The following is a 22,940-nucleotide window of genomic DNA, read 5'->3' on the forward strand; positions in this document are numbered from 1 at the left end:
TCCTTTGTTTGTTGTATTATGTCCAGGAGTTTTTGTTAGAGGACCTGGGAGGAATGAAGCCACTCCATTTTGGTGGAACTAGGTCTTCCATTGACTTTTATAGTAGCGCAAGTTTGAATTGTGAAGTTTTACCTAAAGCTATTATGCCATGTGAATAAAATAAGCTTTAAAAAAATCAAATTTATAGGAAAATTTTAACTTAGACAATATCATCATAACATAGGATCCTCATTATAAAGCCATTTCCTTGTATCAGGGCTTGACTCATAGCTGTATTACTTGGGTACAAGGTTTAAATAACTGCCAGTGCTTACTTTAGAACATCAAATGCTCTCTGTCATATTCTTAAAAGGAAGTACATACTTACATATACAGAGTGAACCTGGAAGATAAGCTGGGTTATAACAGAATGTCATTGTTTTGTTTTGCCATCAAACAGTACTTACTTTACTCCCCATGCCAAATATACCAATGCAACAGAACATTCTACTCTTTTTTTGCAAAACCCCATCCTCAAATTCTTAAAAAACACTTTTAAAATGGACAGAGTGATTCAGAAGTTTTTAGAAGGAAGAGAAGCGGTACATACAGATATTTCACTATTAATTTCAATTGAATAGGCAAGTGAAAACTTAATAGGGAGGAAGTCTCAGTCCACTCTAGGCAGAGGGTAACTAATTTTTGCAGTGTACTTGTTACAAAATTCTACAGTTTTAAATGAGGGGGCTTTTATAATTCATTCCAGCTCTAAAATTTTATGATTTTTGTCCTTTTTGTTCTTTTGAACTTGTTGGAGTGTAATTTATATAGAAACTAAAACTTGATTTTTTTTTTTTTTTAACTAGAAAATCTTCTTGGAAAAAAGATTAACTCTTTGTTTCTCTTAAGTTTAGCTATTTTATTTAAGAAATGAATTGATTTATTTCCTGAGTAATATGCTCATCATAATGTGGAATGGTAAATATTGTGCATTCTTTGATCCATTAGTTATTTTGGATTGTGTTGTTTAATTTCCACATACTTGTCAATTTCTCAAAATATTTTATTTTTAATTTTGTTCCATTTTTGCTAGCATAGCCGTTACAATTGCAATCCTTTTAAACCATGGAGACTTACTTTGTGATTTATCCTGGGGAGAGTTCACTTTGTACTTGAGTAGAATGTATGTTCCGTTGTGTGTGTGGGGAAGTGTTCTGTAGATGGCTTTTAAGTCCTGTTGTTTTATGTTTTTCAAGTCTTCTGTTTCCTTGTTGATCTGCTCTTGTTGATTATTGAAAGTGGAGTACTGCAGTCTTCAATATTATTGTTGAATTGTATATTTGTTTTTCGTTCATCTTTTGCTTCAGTTTTTTTTGAGTTCTCTTATGTGCATATTTGTTTTTAATTTTTAAATCTTATTGATGAATTTGTCATTATAACATGTTCTTCTTTGTCCCTAGTAACAATATTTGTCTCAAGGTATATTTTTTCTGATTAGTATGACCACTCCAGCTCCATTTTGGTTATAGTTTTTATGGTACATATTTTTATATCTTTTTAGTTTTATCCTATTTTTGTTTTTGAATCTAAAGTGTCCTTTTTAGGAAGCATGTAGTTAGGTCATGCTTTTTTACCCATTCTGCTAATCTCTGCTTTTTAATTATGTTCAATTCATTTGCATTTTATATGATTACTGATAATGTAGTATTTACATCTGCCATTTTGCTACTTGTCTTCTATATGTCTTCCATTGTTTTATTCTCTTCTGCCATTTCTACTTTTTTTATGTGTGTGAGATATTTTCCAGTGTACCATCCTCCCTTTTTCATTAATCGATCATGCATTATTTTTTTAGTGGTTGCCCTGGGACCTTACAACCAGTTCTGATTAATACCCACTTAATTCCAATGTATTTAAAGACTTTGCTCCTATATAGCTTCATTTCCTCTCCCTTGTGTTGTAATTGCCATATGTTACGTCTTTATACATTGTGTTCCCATAAACACAGATATGTAATTATTGCTTTATTGGGTGTCTTAAATCACATAGGAGAAAATAAATTTAACAAAAATGCATTTTATATTTACCTGGGTAAGTTACCTTTACTAGTACTTTTTATTTTTTCTTGTGTATTTGAGTTATTGGCTAGTGTTCTTTAATTTCCACATAAATGACTACCTTTTATATTACTTGCAGTAAAGGTCTACTAGTGACAAATTTAGTTTTTATTTATTTGATAATATCTTAATTTCTCCATATTTATGGATTGTTTTGCTTGCTATAGAATTCTTGGTTGACCATCTCTTATTTTCAACACTTTTAACATATCCCATTGCCTTCTGGCCTCCATCATGGTATGTGATGAAGTCAGATATTATCTTATTGAGGATCCCTTGTACATGATGAGTCATTTGTTTCTTGTTGCTTTCAAAGTTCTTTGTCTTTTTACAGTTTGACTATAATGCCTCAGTGTAGATTTGTTTGAGCTTAATCTATTTGGAGTTCATTCAGCTTTTTGGGTGAGACACATTTTAAAAATTAAATTTGAAAATTTTCAGCCATTATTTCTGTAAATGTTCTTTCCTAAACTCTCCTGTGACTGCTGATATGAAATTTTTGGTACATTTCATGATATCCCACAGGTCTCTGAGGCTCTGTTCATTTTTCATTTTTTTCCCCCCCTTTCTGTTTCTTGACTGGATAATCTCAATTGGTCTGTCTTCAAGTTCATTGATCTTTCTGCCTACTTAGATATGCTGTGAACCCTCTCTAGTGAATTTTTGAATTCAGTTATTGTACTTTCTATTTGGTATTTTAAATATATATGTAATTTCTCTCTGTTTATTGATGGAGCCGGCCCTCCGTATCCACAGGTTTAGATTTCACATCCAGGTGGTGACTGACGTGTGTACCAGGCATGTAGTTAGGCCTGTGATGCTTGCATCTGTACTGAACATGTACAAACTTTTTTTGTTGTCATTTTCCCTAAACAATACAGTATAAATACTATTAAATAACATTTGCATTGTATTATGTATTTTAAATATCCTAGAGATGATCTAAAGTGAGAGGATGTGTGTAGGTTATATGTAAATACTGTGCCATTTTATATTAGGGTCTTGAGTGTCTGTGGATTTTAATATGGGAGAGGTGGAGGTCCTGGAACTAATCCCTTGTGGGATGACTGTATTCTGTATGTTTTTGATATAGCGTCCTTATACTTTGCTTTAGTTTGTTAGGCAAACTAAATATACTTATAATAGCTGATTTAAAGTCTTGTCTAGTAAGCCTATCATCTGGGATTCCTCTGGGACAATTTCTACTGATCGCTTTTTGTTCTTTGATCATATTTTGTTTGCATATCTCAAAAATTTGGTTGAAAAATGAACATTTTAATAAAATGTAGCAACTTTGGAAAACAAAATATTCCCTCTGTAGCATTAGTGTTTGTTACTATCATTTGTAGTAGCTTCTTTGCTTACAGTAAGTTTTCTGAACTAATTTTGTAAGTCTGTATTCTTTGTCTTGTATTGCCACTGTTTATCTTAGTGTTTAGCTAGCTCACTATTAGACAAAGATTTCCTCAATTGTCTGGAACCAGCAAGTCTTTGCTAAGGGTGCTCCGTGTGCAGGCAGTTGACAGTTCTGCCATAGCCTTAACTTTCATGATTGTGCATAGGTGTCACGGTCAGATAGACCCTAGGGACTTCTTGGGTCTTTCCTGGGTATGTGCATAGCCTACATCTCTGCTTGTCCTTTTTAATATTAGGTTTTTCATATTTGTTGGATCTTTTCAAAGCTGTTATCGACATCTCATTACTCTACCTTTCCATTTAAGGTTTTTGGTTATTCTATTGTTTGTCCTAATTGTTACCCTCTACTTCAAGCTGTGAAGTTAAACAATTTTCTGGAATGATATTTTGGCAAATATCCCTGGCATAAAGACTTTTTACACTGGGGAAGCTCCAAAATAGGGTAAAAACAGATAGCTATGCAAGTGGGATCTTCCAGGGAACCATCAGACAGGTCAGATGATTACAAATTTTCTGGGAATGAGGTTTTGGAGGAGAGCTTCAGTCTCCTCTGCTTGCTTTTCAGGGTACTGGTTTGTACTGCAAAACCATGTTGTTAGTTTTCAAGTCTACTTACTATGGAGCTGGCTGGGGAGGCTGGGACTATGGCAAGTTAAAAAAGCCATAAAACTCTAGGGTATTTTTTTTTTTGGGGGGGGGCGTAATTTTAATTTAATTTTTTATTTTTACTTTATCTTAAATACATTTAACTTTAAACTTTTTGTTTACTATACTTAAATGTCACCATTAAATATTTCAGGTTATGTCATTTTGAAATTTAGTGATGGACTGATGGCTTTAAAAATGTGATAGATATTGCAGAGTATATTAAGAGAATGTAGGAGGTGGTAAAATTCTGTCTATACCCATTTAATGACTCAACTCTACTAGGATCATGTAGACATAAAACTTGCAATTGCAAGGAAAAACCCATTTAGGAGCAAACTGAGGTCCTTGGTTCGTGACAGAATGCCCCTGACTTTTCAAATACAAAAACCAATTGTACAAAATCCTTATCAGGAGAAAACAGTAGCAACAGGATAGATGAAATTATTTGTAAGTTCCAATCTGGACGGTGGGGGCTAGCCAAGTGTGAAAGGAGCAGGACTGGCTAGAGGCTGGAAATCCTGGCTGCAGCTCATGCTCAGGACCCATGGTGGAAAAGCAGCCTCAGGAAGGCAAATGGTTAGTGCACTCAAAACCCCTCGTTTTCCAAAACAGTTCCTAGGACGCTTTTCTCAAACAGTGAAAACTCTCTTGTTAACCACAATTTAGCCATTTTTATTGAGCAAACCTTTCCTAGATTGCTGAAAGCTTTTGATTAGTTTCTAGAGTTATCAAAAAGTTATGACAATATTTGCCAGTTTTTTCATTATGGAAGAATTGTTGGAGATCCTTACTCTTCATTGTTTTTGTTGATGTCACTCTGAGTTCCTTTTTAAAGGTAAAATTATCATTTCGTGCAAATCTTTTAGTTCTTATTCAGAACAACAGTTTTGTCATCTATTTTAAATGTTTTATGCAGGAATTTTGGTTCTCAAAAACAGTAGCATAATTACATTGCTTGATCATGCACTACATACATACATTAATGGTGTTAGAATAACAATACCAACACTACCATGAACTATGAGGTTACTCATTGTAGCTGAGAATTTTTTGTAGTTATTGTTGTCTTAGGATACATTCCACTGGGAATGTTTGGTCAAATTACTGTTTTAAAATTACTTGAACTAATTATTCTCTGTCTGGTTATGTTATCCACTGGCTACATGGGTTTATTTGTTTCATTTTGGTTTTGACATTTTATTGATTGCTTTTTTAACTTGTAATTTTTATAAAATATTTACATTGTTTTAAAATAAAATTACTATCACATTCCCTCCCTGACCATTTTTAAATTCTAAGTGTACTATTTTTTATTTTAAAAATTAGAGACAAATACATGCATGCACACATACCTGTATCAGTATAGTGACTAGATTTTTTTTTTTTTTTCTTTTTGCCGTTTGCTTTGCGTGGGTATTTTAGTACTGTTAACACTTCTAGATTTTGATCTGTTAAGAGAATCCTTCTGAATTCCCTTCAATGATAACTTTGTACTCAAAAACCTTTGATTTCTTCTTGTCGACTGGACTGGCATCTGATGCTCCTCAACATTTGGGCCCCCATAAAACTTTAAAATTTCGTTCTTTATATTTCCTCCTCATTTTTTCATTATCTCATTTTTATTTCAAGACTTGCTTCAAATGGTTCCCTTTTCCTTTTTATGAAGCTTTCTCTTATCCTATAGAGGTAGAACCAATTGCTCTTTGTGCTCCCAGAATATTTTTCCTTTTTAAATTTAAATTTTCTTTTTAAATTTTTTTGTTAGTGATAACTTTATTGATATAATTCGCATAAAGGTATAGTATACTTTTAAGTAAAAGAATACTTCCATTCACTCAGAAGCATCCCTTTCCATTCCTTTAGTTTTCTTTTGAAATTTATTACCACATTTCATCTTAGTGGTAGTATTTTATTATTTTTTTAAAATTTTAGACTTTATTTTTTACAATGGGAGATAACCTCCCACCTAGCTGCTTTATTTGCCCCCATATATCCTTCCTCCCCCATAGTGTTATGTTTTTGGATTAAATCAATGTTTAGATTATGAAGACTATATAAAAAAGTGCTGTTTACTATGATTAGTTTTCCCTTATATTTAGAAAGTTTTTTTTTTTTTTTTTCTTCCTTAAAGGAATTAGTTGGCTTTTTTCAATGTCCCTCTCACGTTAGTAGCAATGGTGTGGTCAAACATCAAGTAACTGATCATATATATATTTTTTTAAATAGCCATATTCTTCAAAGATTGCTGTGACTGTGTAGGCTGCTAGGCTTATTGGACAGCTGGCATCCTAGGGCTGCAAGAAGCATAAGCTTAGTAGCTAGCTAGTGTTTTGGTAGCCAAAATGGGGAAGCGGACTACATTGCCATTCCTCACGTTGATCTGTGCTTAGTGTTTCTGTTTCTATCCAGCATCTCTATAGTTAAGTGTTTGGTCTTTAGCTGGTATGGCTAGAATTAAGTGCTTGGTTTTTAGCTGGTATGGGGGAGGAAATAATAGAGGTGGGACGGACAGTTCCCTGGCAGCCTATTTTAGAACAGATACAGAAGTGTCACTAGTTCTCTTTCAGTTTTTCCATAATCCTCTTTTTTTTCAACTTCTGCCTGCAGTTATTAGGCCTTTCTAGGATTCTGTTGCTTGAATGGGCTTCTGACTTGTTGGCTAAAACTTAAGACACTGGCATTTCATCCGCTTGTCTTTCAGAATTTTAGTCACCTACTTTGTCTAACTCTTCTCTCCCTTTGTGATCTGGTTTCTTACTCTATAACAAATGGTGCCAAAACCACTATTTCATTAGGTTCATAAGAGCTGTGGATCAGGAATTTGCAAAGAGTACTGCAAGAATGTCTTCTTTTTTTTTCTTTTTGGGACCTGAGCTATGATGACTCATGGCAGAGGGAGACTCAGACAGCTGGGGCTCCTCCAGGATCTACTTCCAAGATGGCCTCTTCATCAAATGTGTGGCACCTCGGGATGACTAGAAGAGTGGGCTCAGCTCCAGCCGTCAGCTCAAGGGCCTACTTGTGGCCTTCCCAGTATGGTTGCTTTAGGATAGTTGGACTTGTTTCAGCAACTCAGGGATCCCTGAGAGTTAGTATTGAAGAGGATCATGTGGAAGCTGCATGTCCTTTTATGACCTTTTCTCAGTCGCAAGGTGCCATTTCTGACCTAATCTATTGTTCAAAACAATCACAAAACTCAACCAGATTCTAGAGGAGGGGTCAGAAACTCCATCTCTTGATGAGGGAGTGGCAAGGTCACACTGCAGAAAAGCATGTGAGATGGAGATATTGTTGTGGTCAGTATTGGAAAGTACAATCTGCCACACTTCTATTCTTAAGAGTGGCTGTCTTTTAATTCCTTCACTCTTATTTCAGAGGTTGTTGGGATGGAGCAGAAGTTAAACTCAGCTGTCCAGATTGTCTTATTTAACTAGAAGTCCTGTGCACAATGATTTTTGTTTTTAAGTAAATCTTGTTTCATTGAAGTATAACATGAATACAGTTGAGTTCACATATCATAAGTGTGCTGGTAGTTTAGTGAATTATCACAAAGCGAACATATTTTGTAAATGCCACCCTAAATCAGGAAATGGAACAGTAGTAGCATTCCCGAAGCACCTCATGCCCATTTCTAGTTATTATTTCTACCCTCCTCCCTAACGGTAGCTATACTGATTTCTGTTATCATAGATTAGTTTTCTGTACTTTTGAATTTTACATAATGGAATCTTATAATATGTACTCTTGTGTCTGGTTGCTGTTGCTCAGCAACACTTTTGAGATTCATCCATGTGTTGCAAGCAAGCACGACATCATTCAATTGTATCGTTGAATAGTATTCTAACATAAAAATGTATGAATTTATTTACCCATTGTGCTGCTTATGTCTCCCATAATGGTTAAAACTCTCTGGATCTTCAGTCTCATTTGCTTATTTGTACGATTGTCCCTTTAATAGCTTTCATTGCCTATGCTTGTTACCCTTTAATTCTTCTCTTCCCCCATGATTATTATTTTTATTATATTATCTCCCCTGTCTGGAGGATCTTTATCCATCATTCTTTCTGGAATATACGGTGAAACAAGTAAGCCAAAAGGAAGGGTCTCTAAGCCAAAACATATCTCATAGTTCTTGTACTGAAGTTTACTCATTTTTAGTTCAGATTAGTCTAAGGGTGACTGCTTATTTACTTTTCTGTCCTACAGAAGGTTGGAAGATGTAAATTAGAAGTTGCCAATTGCTAGCATACTTATGTCAGATAGTGTAGTAGTAGAATTAAGTGACCATGTAAAAAGAATAAAGGAGATAAAAGCATAGCAATTTGAGGCTTAGTTTAGCGTGAATTCCTAATGGTCTTGTTTTATTAAAATAGCACAGTAAAATAACCATTTTTTTCCTTAATGATTGGTTAAATTGGTTATTGGTTTAACTTAACCAAAGAAATGGTTTACTGGTGTTTTCTATATTGTTTAAGAGGATGGGGGGAGTCTTAGAGAGATTGAGTCCATGATAGCTTAAAAACGTAGCTATAGTGGAAGCTTTCAGTTGTCATTAAATCCGTCCGAATGGACTGTCTCACTCTCTAATATGACATAGTAATGAAGGTTACTTTTACTTTTTTGGCAAACCTTTTGAACAGTGTTTTTCAGACTCTTTATTTTTCTGTTATGATAATGGAAAGAAATGTATTTTATATTTGATTCACTGTGCAACATACATATTTTTTATACATGAAAATTTCTTTTCCATAAAACAGTACTTTGGGAAAACACTGCCTTACAATGCTCAGGTTCTCAGTTCAGTTGGAATTATCTAGAATTGCCTATTAGTGAAGTCTAAATGAGCTACTGAACAGAGAAGGCTGAGGAAGACATCTGTGGAAAAGGACTGTTGGGAAGAATATTTATACTAGGTTCAAAAGAAACCTGAGAGAGAAGCATCTTATTATTTTTCTTTTAAAACAGGTACTAAAATTTCAACAGCAGTTTTCTTTCATAATAGCTTCTGTCTACCTCAGATTGTCACCCTGTCTCCCCACCCCTGCATGTTGTAACTTTCTACTTCCAGGAGGTGAATTCATGCATGAATATGGTTAAGAATAAATATACCATATAGTTTACTCAAACCTTGCAACATTATCTGCCCTCATTGTTTTTTAAAGTAAGCCTTTTAACACCTCTAGTTTCCTTTTCTGTAAAATAGGCATGATTGTACTTACATCCTGGATTTGTATGAATTGGATTAGGTAATGCATATAAAGTGTACAGGGTTTAGAAGTCAGTGTTGTTAATAATTAACTATCCTAATCTGTTTGGTGAACAAGAATAGGATATGTCAAAATGATGTCTGGCATATGTAAATTCAGAAGTTTTTTTATGTCCCAGATCAATTTTTTTTGGCTGATAAAGTAAGAGATTCCAGGAACAGCTAGCACTATGCCAAGAGTAAATTGTGAGAAAGGTATTATTTGGGGGAATAAACCCAAAGGAGTAATTAGTACTTCTGATGATTGTGGGTTCTAGGTATACTTTAAAATGTTTATTTTTCTTATCTTTCCCCATTTTAGCTCCCAGATTTTGACACTCACTAGCTGTGAGACGGAAAATAAATTACTTAACTACTAAAGAAAGCTTGTGATTTACTTTTAGAAAAGGGTCAGACACAATTCAGGATTTTCTATATTGATAACATCACTTATTTGCATTTTATATGCTGTCTTGAGCGGTTGGAAAAAAGTGAGTAGCATTAGCAAAGCTAGCCTAGAATCCAGCATAATACTGAATACTCCGTGAGAGTATGAATTGACAGCATACTGTGGCCAAAATGGTTGTAGAGCCTACTGTCTTATATTCTCATGTTAATTTTTGACCCATCTTAAAGCTAGTTAAGATGTCTTTCGTCCTACTAACATGCTTTGTTGACAGAAGCATCTGCAGTTTGCCAGGCTTCTCCGGAAATCAGACAACACTTTTTATTTTATTTTATTTTATTTTATTTTATTTTATTTTATTTTATTTTATTTTATTATTTTATTTATTTTATTTTATTTTATTTTATTTTATTTTTGGCGAGGCAACCCTTGGTTGACCTCACAGATTGCAAGGACCTTGTCATCTTGCAATCCTTATTTTATTTATTATTTTTAAAGTTTTTACGCCTACAGCACCTGGTCTTCCTAGGTGGTCTCCCATCCAAGTACTAACCAGGTCCGACCCTGCGTAGCTACTGAGATCATATGGGATCTGGGGTTGTTTAGGGTGGCATGGCTGTAGACTCAGACAACACTTTAGTTTATAATTCCAAGTTGTGGATGCTTCTTAGGCATTGAACCTACCAGCTCTGAGTCATTTGCTCAGTATAAACATTCTGAGCATGGTGGTGATAGGGTACATACATTAAAAAACAGATTATTTACCTTAACTATCCATCTCTTTTATATTACTAGTCATGAGTTTATGTTGCCACTTCTCTTTAAACAACAGAGGAAAGGGCAGAAACTAGTTTTGGAAAATGTTAGCACTGTAGCTAAAAATGATATGCCTCTGTTCCAGTGAAAGAAAAAGTGCTTTTCCTTTAATTCTGAGACACAGCCCAGTTTCATTGCTTGTGTCCATCACCCTCTGGTATTCTACAGTGTTGTTGGAGATAAGAAATGTTATCTGCTGTCATGAAAATATTTTTTTGCCAGCAGAGAGGGTTTTGTTATATTTTTGATGTCTCTGTGCCTCTATCCCTGAAAAAAGGGCTGGGGAATTTTTCTTAAATATACATTTAATGTTCATTGTGGACCAGGCAGACTAGAAATACTGAGTACTCTGTTCTCTGTGGAGAGCAACACTTGTGCTCCTACGGCTTATACCATGATGTGTACCACAATACAGGTACTGTAAGTCGAATATGGGTTTCCGTAGTAATGTTTGAGGGGAGAAAATAAGAGGTAAAGTACCAGTATCAATTCCTTGAACTTTCTTTTTGAATTAAAAATTTTCCCTCAATCTTTTGGCTGTCTTTATGCTAAAAAGGGGATGAAAAATATAAAGGAAAAATGAAATTTTTTGTTGTTAGTGTATATTTCCTTAGATTGTCCCTCCCTGAGTACTTTTAGTAGTATACCATTCTTTCTCCATCGTGGCATGTCTATTTCTCTTTTTAAGTTTTGTCTTCCCTTCTTCGTTGCTTTTTCTGTGGTGACAGTGTATGTCTTGTTTACTTTTGAATCTGGTTACCTACCTAGCCCAGTGCCTGCCACATAATAGGTACCCAGTAAGAAATCATATTACTTCTAACTTGTATTTGAATAACGTTTTAAATCTTTAAAGCAGTTTGACTTCCCAGTTGGCCAGGTATTTAGAGTTTCCATTGTATTATATATTTCTCGATCATGTTTATGATGACATGTTAGAATGATCTTTTAAGTGCCCCTATTCCCCAACACACACATACCTTGAAAGCGTGGATCTTGTATTCCTTTCCCTATTTCCACAGTCTGTCATGTCTGATTAGTTGTATCTGTGTAGTCAGTGTTCAAATGTAGGTAAAGTCCATTTAAAAAATGATGACAAAATTGTTATATTTTAGTGTATTTCTGAAGCTAACTGTTTCTGTCATTTGACCTTTTCTGTCAAGAAGGAAAAGAAAGCATATTGGTAATGTGGGCAGGTTTTATTCATCTTACACTTGCTTATGTGAGATAGGCAGAAGAAATAGTATTCTTTCTTTACACAGGCGGAAACCAAGGCCCAGAGGGTTTTAAGTGGCTTCCTTAAGATCCCATAGTTATCAAATAATGAACCTGGGACTTAAACTCATGCTTGTTAAGTATACTTGAGTTTTATTTTTAATATGAGTTTAAAAATTTTTTAGTTTAGTTAATAATGTCTAGGTAAATCAAAATTTTATGTTCTAGCAATGTTCAAAATTTAAGTTTTCCTTTAAAGTTAAATGTTTAAATATTAGAAATATTAAAGTACGAAGTAGTATCTGTATTAGTGTGCCTTTGGGCAACTTAAAGTAAACTGCATATACTCTTGAGTGAATGTAATAGCTTTTCATGCCAGGGTAAATGTAATGCAGAAAAAAATTCTTGCAGAGATTATTGGCTTGGTTTATTTTTATTAAAATGTTACTTAAATTTGTTCAAACATCTCTGAGTAAATTTCTTATACATATCTTTGCTGCAACTAGAAAACAGGTTACAGTTATAAATAACCAAATAAAGCCAGTGCAAAAATTAACACTAATGCAGTAGTGGATGTTGTTATTTTGTCACTTGATATTAGGGTTATGATATTTCACATTCTTTTGACATGCCTGTAGTACTGTGTACTGCTTGACTTCATTATTCTACAGTTTTTTGTTTATTGGAACTTGTGTGAAACCCTGTTGTATTTTGTACATTGTTTCGTTTGGTTTTCACTTTTGGGAATTGAAGAATTTGCTATTAAAAGTCGCTTTGCTTGGCATCAGTGTAATTGTGAAGGTAAATGTGGGAGTTAGCACTGTGTGTCAGTATTTGGGCTTGGGTCGTCAATATAATTGAGAGTGTTTCATCAGACATTTCTAAATTATCATAGAAATTAAAAGATGCAATTAAAAATCTTTAATAAGGATGTCTAGGACCCCAGAGAATACATATGGACCCCAGTTTGAAAGACACTGATTTATATAATAATGTATCAGTCAAATCTCATTTTGTGTTAGTTATAACCCTGCAGTTTTTATGTACTTGAGGAATTATCAGTTTAAGCTGATAAACTAAATAGTTTAAAAAGAAATCAACAGTTGAAAGGTATCTCAGAATCCTGAGTTAGCCATTTAAGCTTTACATACTAGGAGAAAAGCAGTATATTTAGGTAGAGGTGGCAATTTACAAAGATTTATGGTTCATGATCTGAGCCATAATGTAACTTTTATAAAAGTTAGATATGTCACGAACAGTTACAGTATGCTGTGACAGATCATAAAAAGGGGAAATTACTTTGGGCAGGGAGAATTGAAGTTTTCCGAGGTGTAGTATAATTTTTTTCTAAATAGACTTTATTTTTTTAGAACAGTTTTAGATTTACAGAAAAGTTGAGAAGATAGTACAGAGTTCCTAGACTCAGTTTCTCTTATTAATATCTTAAATTATTATAATGTTTTTTCCTATTAATGAACCAATATTGATTGATATGTTATTAGCTAAATTCCATAGTTTATTTTGGTTTCCTTAGTTTTTTATGCCTTGTGCTTCTCTGGTTCCAAGATTCCATCCAGGATACTACCTTATATTTAGTTGTCATGTCCCTAGGTAGGCTCCTCTTGGCTGTGACATTTTCTCAGACTTCCCTTGTTTTTGATTACCTTAGTTTTGAAGATTATTGATCAGGTATATTGTAGGTTGTACCTCTATTGGTATATGTCTCATGCTTTTCTCATGATTAGATTGAGGTTATGGGTTTTTTTGAGGAAGATCACAGAAATAAAGTAGCATTTGCATCACAGCATATGAAAGATACCCTCCCACCCCCATTTTTGAGGGTAAGTATCTACATAAATTATTTGGAATTCTTCTGCATGGGAGATATGTCTTCTATATTAAAGCACTACTTTAGCTTCATTCCACAGATTTGGGTATTTTATATTTTCATTTACAGTCATTTAAAATACTTTAAAATTTGTCCTTGGATTTTTGCTTTGATAAATGGGGTTTTAAAGAAATGTGTTAGGGGATTAGTATCTAGATATTGAGGATTTCCCAAATATTATTTTAATTTTTTTTTTTATCAGAATACATTTTGTATGATTTCAATACCTTCAAAAATTTTAAAAGTTGCTTTACGGTCTAGAATGTGGTCTATGTTGCTGAGCGGTTTCTATGTTCTTGAAAAAGGATGTGTATTCTTTGGCATAAATGTCAATTATTTCAACTTGGTTGATGACATTCCTCAAGTCTTCTCTACCCTACTTATTGTAAGTCTACTGCTATCAGTCATTGACAGGGAGTTGAAATCTTTCACTATAACTGTAGTTTTGTCTTTTTCCTTTTAGTTATGTCATTTCTGGTTAATATATTTTGAAATTCTTTTATTAAGTGGATAAATGCCTGGGATTTTTGTAACTTCCTGATGGAGTGATCCTTTTGTCATTTTAAAATAAATGACCCTCTCTTTATTCCTGACCTCATAGTTTTTGCTCTGAAATCTACTTTGATTTTAACATAATTTCTCTAGTTTTCTTTTGATTAGTGTTAGCTTGGTATATTGTTTTCTATCTTTTGGTTTTTAACCTATTTGTGTCTTTATATTTAAAGAGAATTTCTTACAGGTAGCATGTAATTGGGTCTTGCTTTTTATACCTGATAATCTCTGCCTTTTTCTTTATACTTTTTTTCTAGAATTTATCATTTTGAAATTATTACAGTTTTATAGGGAGTTACAAAGAAATATACAGGGAGGTCCGATGTATCCGTCCACCCAACTTCCCCCAGTGTTAATATCTTGCTGAAATATATATATATATATATATATAGAGAGAGAGAGAGTACAAGATCAAGGCCAGGAAATTGACAATGGTGGAATCCACAGTGCTTATTCAGATTTCACCAGATATGTATGTACTCAATTTTGTGTGTGTACATGCGTAACTTTGCAATTTAATTGTCTAATTTCATGTAACCACAACCACAATCAAGATACTTAATGCCACAATCACAAGACTGATTCCCTTGTGCTGTCTTAATAGCTATACTCCCCCCTGCCCCCATCCCTGACTTCTGGAAATCAGTTATCTGTTCGCCGCTTCTGTAATATATCGTGAATGTTTTATAAATGGAATCGTGTAGCATGCATCCTTCTGTGATTGGCATAATTCCTTTGTGGTTCATTCAAATAATTGTGCATATCAGTTGTCTGTTCCTTTTTATTCTCAGTATTCCGTGATATGGATATACTGCAATTTGTTTAACCATTTACCCATTGAAAGACATTGATAAATTTCCCAGTTTTTTATAAAACTGTTCTGAACACTTGCATGCACATTTCTGCATAAAAATAAAGTTTTCATTTCTCTGGGATGAATATCCAAGAGCATGGGTTGTATGGTAAGTCCAATTTTAGATTTTAAAGGAACTGCCAAACTGTTTTCCAGAGTGTTTGTGCCATTTTACATTCCCACCAGCAATGTATGAATGATTAGTTTCTCTGCAAATTCTCCAGCATTTGGTATTATCACTACTTTTTTTTAGTCATTCTGGTAGGTATATACTCACTTTGTGTTTAGTTTGCATTTGTCTCAGCGAATGAAGTTGATTATCTTTTCATGTGCTTATTTGCCATTTGTATATCCTCTTTGGTAGAGTGTCTGTGTCCTTCATCCATTTTCTAATATTTTTAAAATTTTGAGTTTTGTAAGTTCTTTGTATATTCTAGATGTGAATCCACTGCTGCAGGCAGATCAGATCATCTGTTGGTGTGCTGGTCGTGGCGCAGTAGTTAGGTTGGCCTTGTGCTTTACTGTTGCATCTGGGGATGAGTCAAGTCCCCCACCAGTGTATGGTTGGGAGGGTAGGGAGGAAGGAGGGACCTGGAACAGCCTGGGGCTTTCTAGCTCTGCTAGTAGATTAGCTTGCATGCTTGTGTATTGGTGGTGGTATTTTTCATTGATTCCCTTCTTCTTTCCTTTCCATAGCTGTTGGTTCTGGGTTGCTAGTCTTCCCTAGCGCCCATTTCAGGATTTATGGGTGATAAAAAGAACACCTAGGGAACTCTGACTATGTGGCCTTTCCTCAAGTCCTGAGGTCCCTGGACAGTCTGCCATCTTCTTTGAAACTTTCAGAGTTTTTATTAATGCTTATTGAATAATTTTCCAGGTATTTGCTTATAGGGGAGAAGTTAAGTGTATGCCAACTTGATTCATACCAGCAGCTAGCTTATCTGTGCCTTTTAATTGGGGTGTTGCAATTATTTGTATTTAACGTGATACTGATGTCGTTTGGTTTGACATCAGTCTATCATCTTACTATTTGTTTTTTACTTGTTCCATGTTTTTTCTCCTATTTCTGTGTTTCTGCCTTTTAATGAACTGGAGTAGTTTTAATGGTTTCTTATTTTTTTGTTTAGGCTACCTTATTTTCATTATACTTGTTTTTTTAAGTAGTTACTTTAGAGTTTAAAGTGTACATGCTTATTTATTCAGTCTGCCTTCAAGTAATATTACACATCTTCACAGATATTATAAGAAACTAAAGTACACGTCCATTTCATTTCTCCTGGACTTTATTACTGATGTCATTCATTTTACTTCTATATTTATCAGCCCCACAGTATATTGCCATTCATTTTACTTCTGCATTTATCATCACCACAGTATATTGTTATTACTTTTTCTTTGAACAGTCAATTATTTAAGGAGATTTAAATAAATATGAAAAAGTTACATTTTCTCACATATTTACTATTTCTCTTGCTTTTCATTCTTTTGCATAGATCCCATCTTGTGTTATTTTTCTTCTGCCTGAAGGACTTTAACATTTCTTGTAGTGAAGATTGGTAATTAAATCTTTCAGTCTTTGTCTTGAAAAATTTATATTTCTCCTACAGTTTTGAAAGATATGAAATTGGTATAGAATACTAGGTTGGCTTTTTTCCCCCCTTTCAATGTTTTATAAAGATATTGCTCCACTGTTTTCTGTCTTACGTTGTTTTTGAGATGTCATTCTTATCCCTTGTTCTCTGGAGGAACAAAGGTGTCCCCATCCCTCTTCTTTGGCTGCTTTTGGGATTTTATTTATACTTCTTTTTTCAAGCTGTTTCTTGTGCTTGTAATTTGTTGAGCTCTTTGGACTTGTGGGTTTATAGTTTTCACCAAATTTGGGAAATTTTCTGTTCTTATGTCTTCAGATATTTTTCTATTCTCTCTTCTTTTCTCCTACCTGCATTCCAGTTATATCTATCTATCTATCTATCTATCTATCTATCTATCTATCTATCTATCTATCTATCAGGCCATCTGAAGTTGTTCCATCACTTGTTGATGCTCTGTTCATTTTTTCCCCCAGTCTTTTTCCTTGTGTTGGCTCATTTTGAATAATTTGAATTATCGTATCTTAAAATTCATTAATTTTTTTCCCTGCAGTATTTAATCTCTTAATTATATCCAGGGTGTGTGTGTCCGTGTGTGTGTCCGTGTGTGTGTGTGTGTGTGTGTGTGTGTGTGTGTGTGTGTATTTTTTTTTTTTTTTACCGTAGGCATTGTACGTTTTGAGTCATTTGTATATCTTCTGTTTCTCCTTAATATGCTTATGCTTTCTCTACTTTCTTGAACATACTGAATTTAGTTTTGAATAATGCTATAATGTATCATTTACATTTAATTTTTCATTTGATTGGTTTTTCTCTTTATGAGTCAGTTTCTTGATTGATTGCATGCCTGGTAACTTTCGATTGGATACTAGACAGTGAATTGTACCTTGTTTTCCAGATATTATTTTGTTTTAAATATGTTTGAGCTTTGTTCTGGAATGCAGTTAAGCTAGTTGGCAATAGTTTGAACATTTTGAGGTTCGCTTTTAAACTTTGTTAGGCAAGAGCGGCAGGCAGCCTTTAGTCAGGCTAATTTTGGCCTTGCTACTGAGACAATATACTCTTGAGGACTCTTCTGGATGCTCCTTGTATTATAAGGTTTTTCCACTCTGGCATGTGGGAACAGCAGCTGTTTTTGGCACTGTTTGAGCCACGTAGATTTTTCCGCTTGTTTGTTTCAGGTGGTTCTACGGTAATTTCTTCACCTTCATGTATTCAGTGTTGTCTGAAGACTCAAGGGGGAACCTGCACAGATCTCTGGAGTGCTTTACTGCAGTTCTTTCCTCTCTTATTTTCTGCCTTGTACACTCCAAATTGCCAGCCCCTTCTTTTTGACTCTGGGAGACTGCACTTTGCTTGCATTTCCCTACCTTTGCTGTTGTGTTGAAACTCCTTAAGGGTGGTAGTTGAGGGCAATCATAGGGGTTACCTCATTTGTTTCTCATTTCTCAGGGATCACTGCCCTATACTTATTACTTGTTTAGTGTCTTAAAAACATTGTTTTACATGTTTTGCCTGGTTTATTAACATGGTTGGGTAAATCTGGTCCCCTTTATTCCATTTTTGCCTGAAGCAGAAATCCTTAATACATTTTCAGTTTCGATTTAGTATTTATCGTCAATTGGCTTATGTAGAACTCTTCTTGATAGAAAACAGTTCCTAATTTACCTTTACTCTAGGAATATCCTATAGACTTTTTGCTTAAATTTGGGTAGTATGCGAGGTATAATGTACCGTGACAGGGAGGAAGGAATAGTGTAAGCGTGAAAGGATTTAGGTCAGGTGCCACATATAATCAGTGTCCTCAGTGCAAACACAAATATTTCTAGTTTTGAGGCCATACATTTATTTGTGGTAAATGCATGCTTTCAATCTTTATTTCATGAAACACTTGTCCCATTAGATTTTAATTGGTTTTTACAACAAAAAGATTACTTGATCCAAATGTATTTTGGAAATTCTAGAGTAATAAATAAAACTTGTCTCTATTTTATCACTTTTTAAAACCAGTAATGTACTAATGAATTCTATGAATCACCAATGAACCAGTGTAGACTTAGTCACTGGACTTTAGCAATCCTCTTTTTAAAATCTTTAGAGACTGTCATTGTTGAATGTTCAAGGATGTTTTAATAATGTCTAAACAAGTTGATGTATTCAGTTATCATCGGGTACTTGCCTAAGTAGATTCAAGAATTTATATTTCTAGTAAGTTTACTGGTTTCTTTTGATTCTTAGCTTATTTTCCATCTTCTGTTTAAATGCAATCTTGTATATATATTATACAATGCATTTGTTTATTTGTAGGAATATTTCTTAGAATCGCTCTGTTAAAAGAGGATGAATATATATACACACACACACACACACACACACAATATGCACACAGATTCATGTGCATGCATTTGTATTTTTGGTAGTGACATTCTCCATTGAAATTATGTCATTTTGTACTTAGACCACTTTGAAAGCCCATGTTTAGAGAAATTCGATGAATATTTTCTACTTGCCCTCCAATATCATTCCAATTTGTTCTTCTACAGCTAGCTAGCCGTGAGTGGCTGCTTTACCACTTCTACCAAACTAGTTATTTCTTCCCAACCTAATAAATTTATAGTCAGTCTAGAATAGTGGTTAAGCATGTAGACTTTGGAGGCAGCCTGTTTTTTAATCCTTCCTGACTTTGTTTTTTTACTAGCAGTTTGACCTTGTACAAATCATTGTGTCTCAGATTACCTATCTGTAAAATGGGAGAATAATGGTACCTTAGTCAAGGGCTGTTGTAATTAAATGGGTTAATACACATAGTGTCTAGCCCATAATAGATGCTATGTAAGTATTAATATTATCACATAGTGAACCCTACAAATGGGACTTCCCCTCCATGTTACTGGCTATTAATGTTTTTTTTTTTTTTTCTGTGACTTGCTATTAACCGTTTCTTTACATTTTAGCAAAGTAGTACATGCATATACTTTAAGTTAAAGGAAAGCTTATAAAAACAATATCCCCAGACCCCCTTTTCAAATTTTTCTTTCCCAAGTTTTACTTCTTTATGCTGATCATAATTACTTTCATGTTTGTAAATAATATGCTTGTATTACATCTTACAGATTTTTTTTCCAGTTTTAAGCATTTTTGATTGATTTTCTACTTTGAAAAGTTAAGATTTGGCTTTCTTTTTTTTCCCCATTGTCCTACTGTACTCTTTATACTTGTATCCTTAATGTCAGTGTCCAGCATTTGCCTTGTTGACTGTGTAAAACTCTAGTTATATGGCTGAGCCATATAATTATTTTTTTCTGCAACAGTTGCTTTCTCCTGAATTTAATACTTTTCTTTTTGTTTGATTATTTTTTTGTATTTATCACTAATTTGGATTCATCTCCTAATTCTTCACCAATCGTCTAAATTGCTTCTCAGGATATTAAGATGCATAGAGAACTTCGTCAATTTTTATTTTCCTAAAGAAATCTCTTCCATAAGCCGCCTAACTTGTTCCAGTCTGGACTGTTGTTTTCCAATGTATATATTAACATTACTTTATAGGAAAAAGCTCCTTCAGTACTTACTGTCTTGCAACTTTCTTGTATTTAAAAACGACTGTTTGGTACCTCAAGTATAGTTGTACTACAATTTATTTAATTCCACAATGACAAAGATTTGTATTTCTAGTTTTGTACAGTGGCAAATTAAGTATTGTAGTAAACATCTTTGTGTTTTTACACCGTTTTGCATAGAATAAATATCTAGAGGTGGAAAATTGCTGGGTTAAGTGGAAAAAGCATTTAAAATGTCTCAGATAAAGATTGTCTACATTTTCACTAAAATGTCTTCAGTGTCTTTACAGTATAAGACAATACTGAGTTTAAATTTTTCCAATCTTACTGGTGAAGGAGCAGTATTTTATAGTTTTAACTGTTTATTTCATTATTAATGAGATTAAGTATATTTCTCCTACATTTATTGTCCGTAGTAATTCCTCTTTGGAGAATAGCCCATTCATGCCCTTTCCTCAGTTTTTCTTTTGAATTTCGCGTGCATGTATTTGTAAGACAGACATTTTTATAATTTAAACCTCTAATTGAGCAGGAATATTTCATAAATATATTGAGGTTTAGAGAAACAGTTGGTATCACCCTACATGAATACCATAGAAATGCAGAATTTTTGTAACTTAAAATTTATTACGTTTCTGGGGATGGAGGTGAACCAAGTAACAGAAGCCAGTTCTACCTAGCCCTACTCAAACTGGGTGAATGTATGTATATCCCTTTGATACTAAAGTGGTTGGAGAGGAGATAGATGCTTATGAAACTGAAATATCTTTTGTCATTTTTACTATGTCAGTTTTACTTAGAATTTTGGAGATAGGTAGTTTTTGTATTAAAATAAATTATGGAAACAATCAAATTTATATGAATTTTAAAGTTAGAATATGAGACTTCAGAGATAACTTGTATCTCTAAGATCTCTAAATTTGTAAGCTGCTAAAGTGTACGAAAAATGTGAGGATACGGGTGCTTATGGAGTTTAACACTGGTTGCTATAGACTGTAACATAATAAAACAGCTTTTTTCAAGTGTTTTTACCATGATCCACTGTAATGTATTTTACATTGTAGTTCAGTATACACGCACAGTCATATAATAAATAAAAATTTTATGAAATGTTAATTTATCCTTACAATTTATGATCTATTTTATGCTTATTTCATAAATTCTTCATTTAATTGATTTCCATTAGATTGTGATGCCTGTTATCTTATTAGAGATTATACTGAGTTCAACCTGGTCTTGTTCTGCTACTCTGTGACCTCAGGCAAGTTAACTAATCTCTCAGGGACTCATTTTCCTCAAATATTTGGTTTGTTAATACTAAAAGTTATACTATCTCAGGGTGGTTGTGAAGTTTAAATGAGAGCTTGCTGGTGAGACATTCAGGCATATATACAGCTGTCAGTTGTGAACTGCCGTTGCAAATTCCAAAATAGAAAAATTTTAAACTTTAAAAGAAAGACAACATCTCCTCTCCCCTCATCTCTTTTCAAAGAACAGTCTCAGATATTTCTATTAAATCATAGTAAAATATTGCTTCAGAGGTATAGCATTGAAAGAAAAGAACAAGTATTTCAAAGTATTCACTTACTGAGAAGTGTGTTTGAAGCTTGTTGAATTTCCTTTATCTATACCCCCTCTTAGCTTCCTTTTTTCTCTCTAAAGTATAAAGAAGGAAATATAAAATGCCCACAAACTTCCACCCAGATAGATAACTGTTGTTAACATTTAAAAAATTTCATGCATATGAGGATGACATACCACTACACACACATTAGAGTGTCTAAAACTATTATAGTGATCATACCAAATGGCAAAGATAAAGAAGAATTAGAACTCTTATACAGTTTTGGTAGAAATGTAAGATGGTACAATCACTTCGAACGTTTATTCAGCTAAATATACCTACTTATTCCATTTAGTCGCACAACCTCCCCCACCCCATTTAATTGTAAGTATTTCTAAGCCCCTTATTCATATGTCTTATCCATGTGTTGTTTTTCCTTCCTTCCTTCCTTCCTTCCTTCCTTCCTCCCTCCCTCCCTCCCTCCCTCCCTCCCCTCCCTCCCTCCCTCCCTCCCTCCCTCCCTCCCTCCCCTCCCCTCCCCTCCCCTCCCCTCCCCTTCTTTTTAAATTAAGAAAACACAGATACACAGTTAAAGAGAAAAAGGAAACTCAAGTGGTTTTACAAGGTACGTAGTGAAAAACCGAAGTCCTCCGTTGTTCCTCCGAGATACTACTACCTTTAGTGCTTAGTGTTACTTTTGGTATTCACCTCCATATTTCTAAATAATAAGATTATACTGCTGTTTCTGTGTCACTTCTTCCCGATTTCTACATTTACATTCTGTTGACTTTATAGTGGGGAGGATAAAGTTGATTTTTAAAAATCATCTTTTCCCTTTCTTTGCCTTTCTAGTATAACAGCCTTGGATTAAGTTAATAAACAATGTTTATTATGGTAAGCCAAGGAGCATGCCAGTAAGTTTTATTAAGTTTGCTATAGGGTCCTATCACTAATTTTTGCCAACCAACTTTTGAATACTTTTTCTCTTTTTAAAATACATTGTGTAATCTGTCAGTTCTGGATAATTTCCTACCCTAAATCTTTCCTACTGCTCTATTTTCTTTTATTGTTTGGCTCTCTGTCATCTTTGGGAGA

General features: G+C 34.0%; 1 protein-coding gene and 1 pseudogene across 13 annotated transcripts in view; one reads left to right on the plus strand and one right to left on the minus strand.

The window, feature by feature from the left end:
* KDM6A (lysine demethylase 6A) overlaps positions 1-22,940 on the plus strand; it is a 193,514-nt gene that overhangs the window by 14,741 nt on the left and 155,833 nt on the right. The gene's annotated exons all lie outside the window — the stretch shown is intronic.
* LOC118608319 lies at positions 10,316-10,435 on the minus strand (annotated as a pseudogene).

Source organism: Rousettus aegyptiacus, unplaced genomic scaffold (genome assembly GCF_014176215.1).
Source record: "Rousettus aegyptiacus isolate mRouAeg1 unplaced genomic scaffold, mRouAeg1.p scaffold_m13_p_9, whole genome shotgun sequence".
Taxonomy (NCBI): domain Eukaryota; kingdom Metazoa; phylum Chordata; class Mammalia; order Chiroptera; family Pteropodidae; genus Rousettus; species Rousettus aegyptiacus.